The sequence below is a fragment of the Hyperoodon ampullatus genome (assembly GCF_949752795.1).
Source record: "Hyperoodon ampullatus genome assembly, contig: scaffold_640, whole genome shotgun sequence".
In the NCBI taxonomy this organism is placed as follows: domain Eukaryota; kingdom Metazoa; phylum Chordata; class Mammalia; order Artiodactyla; family Ziphiidae; genus Hyperoodon; species Hyperoodon ampullatus.
Window position 1 is genome coordinate 12,300 of NW_027640770.1, and position 12,005 is coordinate 24,304.

Genomic DNA, 12,005 nt, shown 5'->3' on the forward strand with positions numbered 1-12,005 from the left:
TTGGTGAGAGGAACAGTCATCTTATTTTCAAAATGATGCAGGCACAGACTGTTTTTGACCAAAGGGTGTATTACTGACCAAAATTCAGCAATCTAGTCTGGAAAATTAATGAAGAATTCTGCTGCTGGTGAGGTGAATACATAGATAGAGGGAGGTGAAGAATATAAACTACTTAGCAGCCTTAAACTTTCTCTTGACTTTGATATAAGTGCTGGAGAAATATCAATGTTATCATTCCTAGAAGCCATTCATTTAGAAATGGAAATTAGAATAGATGGAAAAATACAGTGTTGGGAGTTACCTATCAGGAAACAAAATGGATGTGTGTGATATCTACCCACTGTCATGGTGAGGGCCCTGCATTACACTTACTGTCTAAAGCTTACTGTGCTGAAACCTTCACAGCAAAGGTTCCAGTTTCTCATAATGACCTCTAAGTGAAAGTGAATGAGGTTTAGCTACCAGGTACGTGCTTCTGGAACAACACACGATGGGACCTTTTTTTTTTTTTTTTTTACTTTATTTTTATTTTAATTTAGTTTTTGGCTCCGTTGGGTCTTTGTTGCTGCACGCGGGCTTTCTCTAGTTGCGGCAAGTGGGGGCTATTCTTCATCGTGGTGCATGGGCTTTTCATTTCGGTGGCTTCTCTTGTTGCGGAGCATGGGCTCTAGGTGCACAGGCTTCAGTAGTTGTGGCTTGCAGGCTCTAGAGCACAGGCTCAGTAGTGTGGCACATGGGCTTAGTTGCTCCGCGGCATGTGGGATCTTACCAGACCAAGGATCGAACCCGTGTCCCCTGCATTGGCAGACGGATTCTTAACCGCTGTGCCACCAGAGAAGGCCACAGTGGGACCTTTTAACGTTGTTTCCAAAGCTATTTTCTTTGGAATACTGTTCTGTGAGATTTGGTAGAAAAAGAATCCCATGATCAGAATGTTTGGGAAACACTGAATATTTTATCCCCATGGTATACATTCAAAATGTGTATTTTTTACATCAGACATAAAATTCCTAGAGTAAACAAAAACTGAAAAAACAAAACAAAAAATCCCGCTAATTCGATTAATACAAGGTTTCCAGTGAACACTTGTGAATGTTTTTGAGGCACTGGCTGATACTGAACACAGTCGTGGAAAGGCTGATCTAAGGAATTAAAATTCTGTAAATGATGAGGAAAACACTTTTAGGTGAGAAGAGATGAATATGGTAGCAGGCTTCAGTATTCTGTATTTCCATTCGGGAAATTGTTCTTATTTGATCCCTTCCACCCTTGATCCTTTTTCCTTGCAGTGGACTCTGTAGTAGGGATAAAGGGAAAAATGTCATTTAGTACCCTAGAAGAGCTATTTACTCTACTGTAAATACCGTGGAGGCTGGTAAAAGTGTGTTGATAATAAGACATATTAGCTTAGGTTCTCTTGGTAGCACATAACAAAAACTAAATCAAAGTTGGATATATGAAACCCAAGGGCAGAAATAACAGCCAGGCTCAGGAAAGGTCTAGGAAGCAGCTATATCATTTCCAGTAATGTGATCGCCGAACTGCTTTTCAACAAAGGGCGTCTTCCTAATGAACTTCAAAATGAACTCTGCTGCTGGTTGGAATCAAAAAATATATATATATACATATATATATATATACACACACACACATATATATACACACACACACAAGTATGCATATATACATATGATACAAAGGAAAGAAAACATATAAGTGGATGTTTTGTTATTACAACATGCATGCCAGGCATTGGTGACCATGGGAAGTCACCTCTGTGTTTCTGAGCACGAAAGCCTAACGCTCATTTTTCCATTTTCAGTGTTGCCCAGAGTGAACTTGTCAAAGAGATACTCCACCATTCAGACTTCCAAACCCCTCCATCCCCCATCTTGCTACTCATACTTAACCATTAGTATTTGCATAATTAATGCACATAAACATTTCAGGTGAAACTGAAGACACCCTTTATTTTAATCCCTGCCCAATCCCATTCCCTTCACTTGTTCCCCAGAGGCAACTGCAATCATGATTTTCAGGCTATGGTTCTATACTTTCACTATGCACATGCACCCACATTCACCAGGTACCCCTACCTCACCACAGCCCACCCCAGTCTACCCCCATATACCTACATTATTTATAAGGGGAAGACTGATTTTGTGTTTTCCAGGGCCCCATGGAACACCTTCTCCCTCCCACTGTGGAGATCCTGAGCTGCATATGGTTGGGGTATGGCTGTGTTCAGAAACTCCTGGATACCTGTTTTAAAACTTAAAAAATGAGAGATTTGCCCACATGAATCAACCAGAGACCTTTATTTATTTATGAACCAATAACTTTATTGGAAGAAACGGAAAAACTGGAAGAACAAAACTTAAGTGATAAAATAAAGTCCAGGAAAAGAGAGTCCTGCACTTGTTGCAAAAAAAACCCCAAAACTTAAGTGAAATTCTTCTGCAAGGGCACGATTGCCGTCTGCATGGCAGGCACGGTGACCAGGGCTCTGGTCACCCCGTGGCTCTGGGGAAGTCCAGTCCAGACTCAGTTCTTCTTGTCGCTGTCGCCCAGGGTGAGCTTGTCAAAGAGGTACCCTGCCAGGTCGACGTCCGGGACCCCCATCATGCTCAGGGTGGTGACATGACCCTCCAGCTGTCTGATGAACGCCACCTACTGGCTGAGGTAGTGAGTTGCCAGGAAGTGGCGCAGGTGGGGGTCACACTTGTCGGTGGCCAGCTGGTGCAGTGGAGCAGGCTCCGGGTCACTTGCTTCTCCAGGAACAAGGCGCACTTCATGGCCTTGAGGCCGCTCTTCCACTCGTCACTGACTGGCTTCCTGATATCTTGGAAGTTGAGGCGGCCCCCGAGCTGGTTCTGCAGGCGCTTCAGGCCCTGGGCCCGGAGCGGTGCAGGAAGAACCGGCTGAAGTGTTCCAAGGCCACGTCGTCACTGTCGAGGTAAAAGGCCGCGGCCAGGCACACGAAAGAGGCGTGGAGCTCCAGGGTGAAATGGCTGTTGGCGGCCTCGCAGTCGGCGTGGTAGTTCTGGCACACCTGCGAGGGAGGCGCGGGCAGCGTGGCGGGCGTGAAGGCCAAGGTGAAGGCGAAGCCGCGGGGCCTGTGGTAGCTGCCTCAGAGCCCCTTTCAGGTTATTTACCAATTTCCTTCGTCTTGGGTAAGTGCAGACTTCTCTTTTCTTTGTCAGAAAACAAAAGGCTTAGATACATTCTTAGAGAAAAAACTTAACTGTGTGCACGTATTTATCCCCTCCAGCCTCATTTGTCCTTTCACTGCCACTCAGCAAGCATTTTTTTAACCCCTCAATTATGTTGTATGGAACGAGCCACAGTGGTAGGAAATACCATTGATCTCAAATTATCTTTCATTCATTCATTCAATAAATATTTATTGATTACTTAATATGGCCCAGGCACTGGTATGGGATTTGGGCATATATTAGTAACAAAGAGAGACAAAGTCTGTTCCCATGAGGTTTGTATTCTAGTGGAGAAGCAGACCAAAACAAAACAAAAAACTACTGTTTTTCTCTCTTTATTGTCTCAAGTAAATACATATAAGATATTACACATGTATATGATATTAAAAAGTCAATATTTTCTTAGAAGTTAAGGATGTTATAGTGGAAGACATAAGACCAATCTAGGTATTTATAATTAATTAATTCAACATTAATTCAACAGCCATTTATATACAGTATTCCAAATATGTGTCACTGTTTGACTCTGGAGATACACAGAAGAATCAAACATGGTCTGTTCTCAAGGTACAAGAAAGAGTGATGGACTGTCTTAAGTGCTCTCAATGGTTTTAAAGCTTTTGGATAAAATAGCTGTTTTCACATAACGTTTTGTTACCATGGCTTTGACTAATGTACTTTTTTGGGGGGTCTCTTTATTTATCTTTGAAAGCTCATGCTATGCTATAATCATTGTTTATGAAGGAAGCAAAGGATCAAATATCAACTGTCACACTGTAAACTTATCTAAGCAATTTTAGAGGCATTTAATTGTTGAGTCTGTAAAGAAATAGAATAATAACAATGTCTATTTGATAAGTTGATTTTAATGATAGGATCATACATTAGAGATGGAAAAGAACTACATGATCAGTTTCTCAGTGAGATAAAATTGTATTCTATGTTTGCTTAACACCAGTGTTTAGTCTTAATATAATTGCAGTCTTTCAAAAATTTCCTTGGAAGAGTCCATTGTAGACTTCACTGGAAGAATCTATTTAAATAGAAGAAATCTTGATTTTATAGAACATTTTCTCATTATGTCCCAAGATTATTTAATAATTAATTTATCTGGACAACTTTACTCTTCAAATATTAAAATAATACTATTGAATGGTTCTATGTGTACTCAGGGGTGATAATGGTGTTTCTCAGATGTTTTATCCTTCATCATTACTCCCTAGGTTAGAAGATAATGTTAAAATACATGTCACAACTAAGAGAGACCTAAGGTTTAAAATCTAACTTTTTTAAGGGAAATCAATAAACTAGCATGAACTGGAACCTCAAATTTCCATGAAGGAAATATACATATATATAAACAAAAACATTGCATCCAGTTTTTCTTTAATGAGGAATGTAAAGCTAAATACAAACACAGAATGAGAAAACTTCAGAGCAGATCATGTTTTTAGAAAAATTTTAAATTTTGTTTTTAAAATTTATTTATTTTATTTTTTAATTTTTGGCTGCATTGGGTCTTTGTTGGATGTGGGCTTTCTCTAGCTGCAGCGAGTGGGGGCTACTCTTTGATGCAGTGCCTGGGTGTCTCATTGCGGTGGCCTCTCTTGTTACGGAGCACGGGCTGTAGGTGCTCGGGCTTCAGTAGTTGTGGCATGCCGGCTCAGTAGTTGTGGCACATGGGCTGAGTTGCTCTGCGGCATGTGGGATCTTCCCGGACCAGGGCTCGAACTGATGTTCCCTGCATTGGCAGGCGGTTTCTTAACCACTGTGCCAACAGGGTAGCCCCCAAATTTAAAAAATTTTGATAATCAAATTTTATAGTTTATAACTTGGTCGGTCTGTGCTAAGATAATGTCTTTTAAAATATCAATATAGGAGTATAAGATGAAGGTTTCTTTGAAATGTTTGTGGTCAGTGTTGGTATTATGTTAGGATCCTCCAGAAAAACAGAAACAATAGAAGATATATTTGTATATTATGTAAAATAAGGAATTAGCTCACGTGATTATGGAGGCTGACAAGTCTCAAAATCTGCAGTTGCCATACTTGAGACCCAGGAGAGTCCATGGTGTAGGTCCAGTCCAAAGGCCAGGAGGCTCAAGACCCAGGAAATTCAAGTTGAAGGCAGGAAAAAACAATGTCCCTGCTCCAAGGCAGTCAGGCAAGAGGAGTTCCCGCTTACTCAGAGGAAGGTCAGCATTTTTATTTTATTCAGGCCTTCAAATGATTGTATGAGGCTCATCGACTTTAAGGAAAGCAATCTGCTTTACTTAGTCTACTATTTCAAATGTTAATCTCATGGAAAAACACCGTTTCAGGCACAAACAGTAATATTTGACTAAATATCTGGGTACCCACTGGCCCTTTGAAGTTGACATATAAAAATTAGCTATCACAGTATTATTCATGATACATGCAGAGTCAACAAATAAAAATTCTTATGCTATAATCTGCAAAAACTGTTTTGACTTTCAGTTCCCTTCATTAATTTAAAAATGTTACAGAGCTAATAGTTACACAGCTGATATTAGACAATAAGTTCTGACTCCATGTCAATGATTAGCTCTCATTCATTCATTCAGCATATTTCTATTGAGCACCTATTATATGACAGGTATTTTATAGGTACTAACATAAAAACTTGTTCTATAAGCTCCTCATATTTGTATTTCTTTTGTAGCTAAGTGCTAGTAAATGTTACATATAATTCCTTCTTTGAAAAGTAATACATGAAGTAGGATCAGTGGTATAATCTTAAGGAAGTAGACCATAAGTAGCAGCAATTAGTGGCTTATCTCACTCTCTGTTGTGTGTGTGTGTGTGTGTGGTTGTGTGTGTGTGTATACATATGTATAAATAAATCATTTAATGAGAGGTAGTGAAAAGTGATACATCAATATTATATATCTCTGGGCTAGTCACATTTTACCAGCTGCAAACACTAAAATTTCCTTTTAAAGTGATGACTGTGAGGTGAAACATAGTTTAATAGAATGAAACTCAAAGGGGAGAGTGTCATCCCTTAAAATTCTGTCAGTAGTTCTCTTCCCCCTCAATTCCCAGTTTGAACAGCCTCTTCAGTTATTGACGTTACTGAGACTTTAATGGTATTTCATGAAATCAACAAACTGCATCAGAATTACTTTTCACAAACTAATAAAAAAGAACATGGACAGACAATATTTGAATGATGACTTCCACTACCTGAAAGCAAAAGTACATTACGAATCATCATATGAGCTAAAGTATGTCATGTCTTCAGTAAAGAAGGGTGGTAGAGAACTGAGATGTTTCAAGGATATCGGGGCACAGGCATGGCACACTCAAAAGGAAACTTGCATCTCATCAACTAGTATGTTCTCAGTGAGAAGGGACTGTGTTTAAGACAAAAAGCATAATCGGATGCATAATTGGAATTTCTTAATTTTAATTTTAATAGTTTTATAGTTGTATTTGCATATATTTACAAATTGTTGGGTTTACAGTTATAAAAGCATACCAATTTCTATGCCTGGTTTTATGTTTATGCACATTAAAGTAAAATTATAATAGTAATTTATCACCATTGGGTGCCTTTGATTTTTTTTCCTTCTAAAGGAAACAGAGTTTAAATATATATTCAACATCTACTCCCACTCATTTTTTTAATTTGGAGAAATAATGAGACTAAAGCTTTTAATAGGCCACTCAATATTTTAATTTATATTTTTGAGCCCCTACTATGTGAAATTTAGCATCACAAGTTGAACAGTCTTTGTTCTAAAGGAGCTCATGGTCCAGCCAAATTTCCCAAACTACCTAGAGAGGAATCCAATTCAGAGTGTCACTCTCTGCTATTTACAAGCTCTGTGTTTGATCATGTTACGTACTTTAATTCACAATTTCTTTATCCGTAAAATATGGGTAATAATAATCAAATTTAATCCAGTATCTGTAATAATGAGATAATGCAGAGTGAACAGCCCAGAGATATATAATATTGATGTATCACTTTTCACTACCTCTCATTAAATGATTTATTTATACATATGTATACACACACACACACAACCACACACACACACACACAACAGAGAGTGAGATAAGCCACCAACTGCTGCTACTTATGGTCTACTTCCTTAAGATTATACCACTGATCCTACTTCATGTATTACTTTTCAAAGAAGGAATTATATGTAACATTTACTAGCACTTAGCTACAAAAGAAATACAAATATGAGGAGCTTATAGAACAAGTTTTTTTTTTTTGTTTTTTTTTTTTTTTTTTTTTTTTTTTGCGGTACGCGGGCCTCTCTCTGCTGTGGCCTCTCCCGTTGCAGAGCACAGGCTCCGGACGCACAGGCTCAGCGGCCACGGCTCACGGGCCCAGCCGCTCCGCGGCATGTGGGATCTTCCCGGACCGGGGCACGAACCCGCGTCCCCTGCATCGGCAGGCGGACTCTCAACCACTGCGCCACCAGGGAAGCCCTAGAACAAGTTTTTATGTTAGTACCTATAAAATACCTGTCATATAATAGGTGCTCAATAGAAATATGCTGAATGAATGAATGAGAGCTAATCATTGACATGGAGTCAGAACTTATTGTCTAATATCAGTTGTGTAACTATTAGCTCTGTAACATTTTTAAATTAATGAAGGGAACTGAAAGTCAAAACAGTTTTTGCAGATTATAGCATGAGAATTTTTATTAGTTGACTCTGCATTTATCACGAATAATACTGTGATAGCTAATTTTTATATGTCAACTTCAAAGGGCCAGTGGGTACCCAGATATTTAGTCAAATATTACTGTTTGTGCCTGAAACGGTGTTTTTCCATGAGATTAACATTTGAAATAGTAGACTAAGTAAAGCAGATTGCTTTCCTTAAAGTCGATGAGCCTCATACAATCATTTGAAGGCCTGAATAAAATAAAAATGCTGACCTTCCTCCGAGTAAGCGGGAACTCCTCTTGCTTGACTGCCTTGGAGCAGGGACATTGTTTTTTCCTGCCTTCAACTTGAATTTCCTGGGTCTTGAGCCTCCTGGCCTTTGGACTGGACCTACACCATGGACTCTCCTGGGTCTCAAGTATGGCAACTGCAGATTTTGAGACTTGTCAGCCTCCATAATCACGTGAGCTAATTCCTTATTTTACATAATATACAAATATATCTTCTATTGTTTCTGTTTTTCTGGAGGATCCTAACATAATACCAACACTGACCACAAACATTTCAAAGAAACCTTCATCTTATACTCCTATATTGATATTTTAAAAGACATTATCTTAGCACAGACCGACCAAGTTATAAACTATAAAATTTGATTATCAAAATTTTTTAAATTTGGGGGCTACCCTGTTGGCACAGTGGTTAAGAAACCGCCTGCCAATGCAGGGAACATCAGTTCGAGCCCTGGTCCGGGAAGATCCCACATGCCGCAGAGCAACTCAGCCCATGTGCCACAACTACTGAGCCGGCATGCCACAACTACTGAAGCCCGAGCACCTACAGCCCGTGCTCCGTAACAAGAGAGGCCACCGCAATGAGACACCCAGGCACTGCAACAAAGAGTAGCCCCCACTTGCTGCAGCTAGAGAAAGCCCGCATCCAACAAAGACCCAATGCAGCCAAAAATTAAAAAATAAAATAAATTTTAAAAACAAAATTTAAAATTTTTCTAAAAACATGATCTGCTCTGAAGTTTTCTCATTCTGTGTTTGTATTTAGCTTTACATTCCTCATTAAAGAAAAACTGGATGCAATGTTTTTGTTTATATATATGTATATTTCCTTCATGGAAATTTGAGGTTCCAGTTCATGCTAGTTTATTGATTTCCCTTAAAAAAGTTAGATTTTAAACCTTAGGTCTCTCTTAGTTGTGACATGTATTTTAACATTATCTTCTAACCTAGGGAGTAATGATGAAGGATAAAACATCTGAGAAACACCATTATCACCCCTGAGTACACATAGAACCATTCAATAGTATTATTTTAATATTTGAAGAGTAAAGTTGTCCAGATAAATTAATTATTAAATAATCTTGGGACATAATGAGAAAATGTTCTATAAAATCAAGATTTCTTCTATTTAAATAGATTCTTCCAGTGAAGTCTACAATGGACTCTTCCAAGGAAATTTTTGAAAGACTGCAATTATATTAAGACTAAACACTGGTGTTAAGCAAACATAGAATACAATTTTATCTCACTGAGAAACTGATCATGTAGTTCTTTTCCATCTCTAATGTATGATCCTATCATTAAAATCAACTTATCAAATAGACATTGTTATTATTCTATTTCTTTACAGACTCAACAATTAAATGCCTCTAAAATTGCTTAGATAAGTTTACAGTGTGACAGTTGATATTTGATCCTTTGCTTCCTTCATAAACAATGATTATAGCATAGCATGAGCTTTCAAAGATAAATAAAGAGACCCCCCAAAAAAGTACATTAGTCAAAGCCATGGTAACAAAACGTTATGTGAAAACAGCTATTTTATCCAAAAGCTTTAAAACCATTGAGAGCACTTAAGACAGTCCATCACTCTTTCTTGTACCTTGAGAACAGACCATGTTTGATTCTTCTGTGTATCTCCAGAGTCAAACAGTGACACATATTTGGAATACTGTATATAAATGGCTGTTGAATTAATGTTGAATTAATTAATTATAAATACCTAGATTGGTCTTATGTCTTCCACTATAACATCCTTAACTTCTAAGAAAATATTGACTTTTTAATATCATATACATGTGTAATATCTTATATGTATTTACTTGAGACAATAAAGAGAGAAAAACAGTAGTTTTTTGTTTTGTTTTGGTCTGCTTCTCCACTAGAATACAAACCTCATGGGAACAGACTTTGTCTCTCTTTGTTACTAATATATGCCCAAATCCCATACCAGTGCCTGGGCCATATTAAGTAATCAATAAATATTTATTGAATGAATGAATGAAAGATAATTTGAGATCAATGGTATTTCCTACCACTGTGGCTCGTTCCATACAACATAATTGAGGGGTTAAAAAAATGCTTGCTGAGTGGCAGTGAAAGGACAAATGAGGCTGGAGGGGATAAATACGTGCACACAGTTAAGTTTTTTCTCTAAGAATGTATCTAAGCCTTTTGTTTTCTGACAAAGAAAAGAGAAGTCTGCACTTACCCAAGACGAAGGAAATTGGTAAATAACCTGAAAGGGGCTCTGAGGCAGCTACCACAGGCCCCGCGGCTTCGCCTTCACCTTGGCCTTCACGCCCGCCACGCTGCCCGCGCCTCCCTCGCAGGTGTGCCAGAACTACCACGCCGACTGCGAGGCCGCCAACAGCCATTTCACCCTGGAGCTCCACGCCTCTTTCGTGTGCCTGGCCGCGGCCTTTTACCTCGACAGTGACGACGTGGCCTTGGAACACTTCAGCCGGTTCTTCCTGCACCGCTCCGGGCCCAGGGCCTGAAGCGCCTGCAGAACCAGCTCGGGGGCCGCCTCAACTTCCAAGATATCAGGAAGCCAGTCAGTGACGAGTGGAAGAGCGGCCTCAAGGCCATGAAGTGCGCCTTGTTCCTGGAGAAGCAAGTGACCCGGAGCCTGCTCCACTGCACCAGCTGGCCACCGACAAGTGTGACCCCCACCTGCGCCACTTCCTGGCAACTCACTACCTCAGCCAGTAGGTGGCGTTCATCAGACAGCTGGAGGGTCATGTCACCACCCTGAGCATGATGGGGGTCCCGGACGTCGACCTGGCAGGGTACCTCTTTGACAAGCTCACCCTGGGCGACAGCGACAAGAAGAACTGAGTCTGGACTGGACTTCCCCAGAGCCACGGGGTGACCAGAGCCCTGGTCACCGTGCCTGCCATGCAGACGGCAATCGTGCCCTTGCAGAAGAATTTCACTTAAGTTTTGGGGTTTTTTTTGCAACAAGTGCAGGACTCTCTTTTCCTGGACTTTATTTTATCACTTAAGTTTTGTTCTTCCAGTTTTTCCGTTTCTTCCAATAAAGTTATTGGTTCATAAATAAATAAAGGTCTCTGGTTGATTCATGTGGGCAAATCTCTCATTTTTTAAGTTTTAAAACAGGTATCCAGGAGTTTCTGAACACAGCCATACCCCAACCATATGCAGCTCAGGATCTCCACAGTGGGAGGGAGAAGGTGTTCCATGGGGCCCTGGAAAACACAAAATCAGTCTTCCCCTTATAAATAATGTAGGTATATGGGGGTAGACTGGGGTGGGCTGTGGTGAGGTAGGGGTACCTGGTGAATGTGGGTGCATGTGCATAGTGAAAGTATAGAACCATAGCCTGAAAATCATGATTGCAGTTGCCTCTGGGGAACAAGTGAAGGGAATGGGATTGGGCAGGGATTAAAATAAAGGGTGTCTTCAGTTTCACCTGAAATGTTTATGTGCATTAATTATGCAAATACTAATGGTTAAGTATGAGTAGCAAGATGGGGGATGGAGGGGTTTGGAAGTCTGAATGGTGGAGTATCTCTTTGACAAGTTCACTCTGGGCAACACTGAAAATGGAAAAATGAGCGTTAGGCTTTCGTGCTCAGAAACACAGAGGTGACTTCCCATGGTCACCAATGCCTGGCATGCATGTTGTAATAACAAAACATCCACTTATATGTTTTCTTTCCTTTGTATCATATGTATATATGCATACTTGTGTGTGTGTGTATATATATGTGTGTGTGTGTATATATATATATATGTATATATATATATTTTTTGATTCCAACCAGCAGCAGAGTTCATTTTGAAGTTCATTAGGAAGACGCCCTTTGTTGAAAAG

At 39.7% G+C, this 12,005-nt stretch overlaps 2 pseudogenes across 2 annotated transcripts; one reads left to right on the forward strand and one right to left on the reverse strand.

The window, feature by feature from the left end:
- Positions 1–2,544: 2,544 nt before the first annotated feature.
- Positions 2,545–8,328, reverse strand: LOC307070044 (ferritin heavy chain-like; annotated as a pseudogene). The gene is made up of 2 exons: positions 8,144–8,328; positions 2,545–3,125 (listed from the first exon to the last, which is right to left on the reverse strand). The product of its transcript is annotated as a ferritin heavy chain-like (transcript).
- Positions 8,329–9,781: 1,453 nt separating this feature from the next.
- LOC307070041 (ferritin heavy chain-like) lies at positions 9,782–11,005 on the forward strand (annotated as a pseudogene). Its single transcript has 2 exons — positions 9,782–9,798; positions 10,425–11,005. The product of its transcript is annotated as a ferritin heavy chain-like (transcript).
- Positions 11,006–12,005: the final 1,000 nt, after the last annotated feature.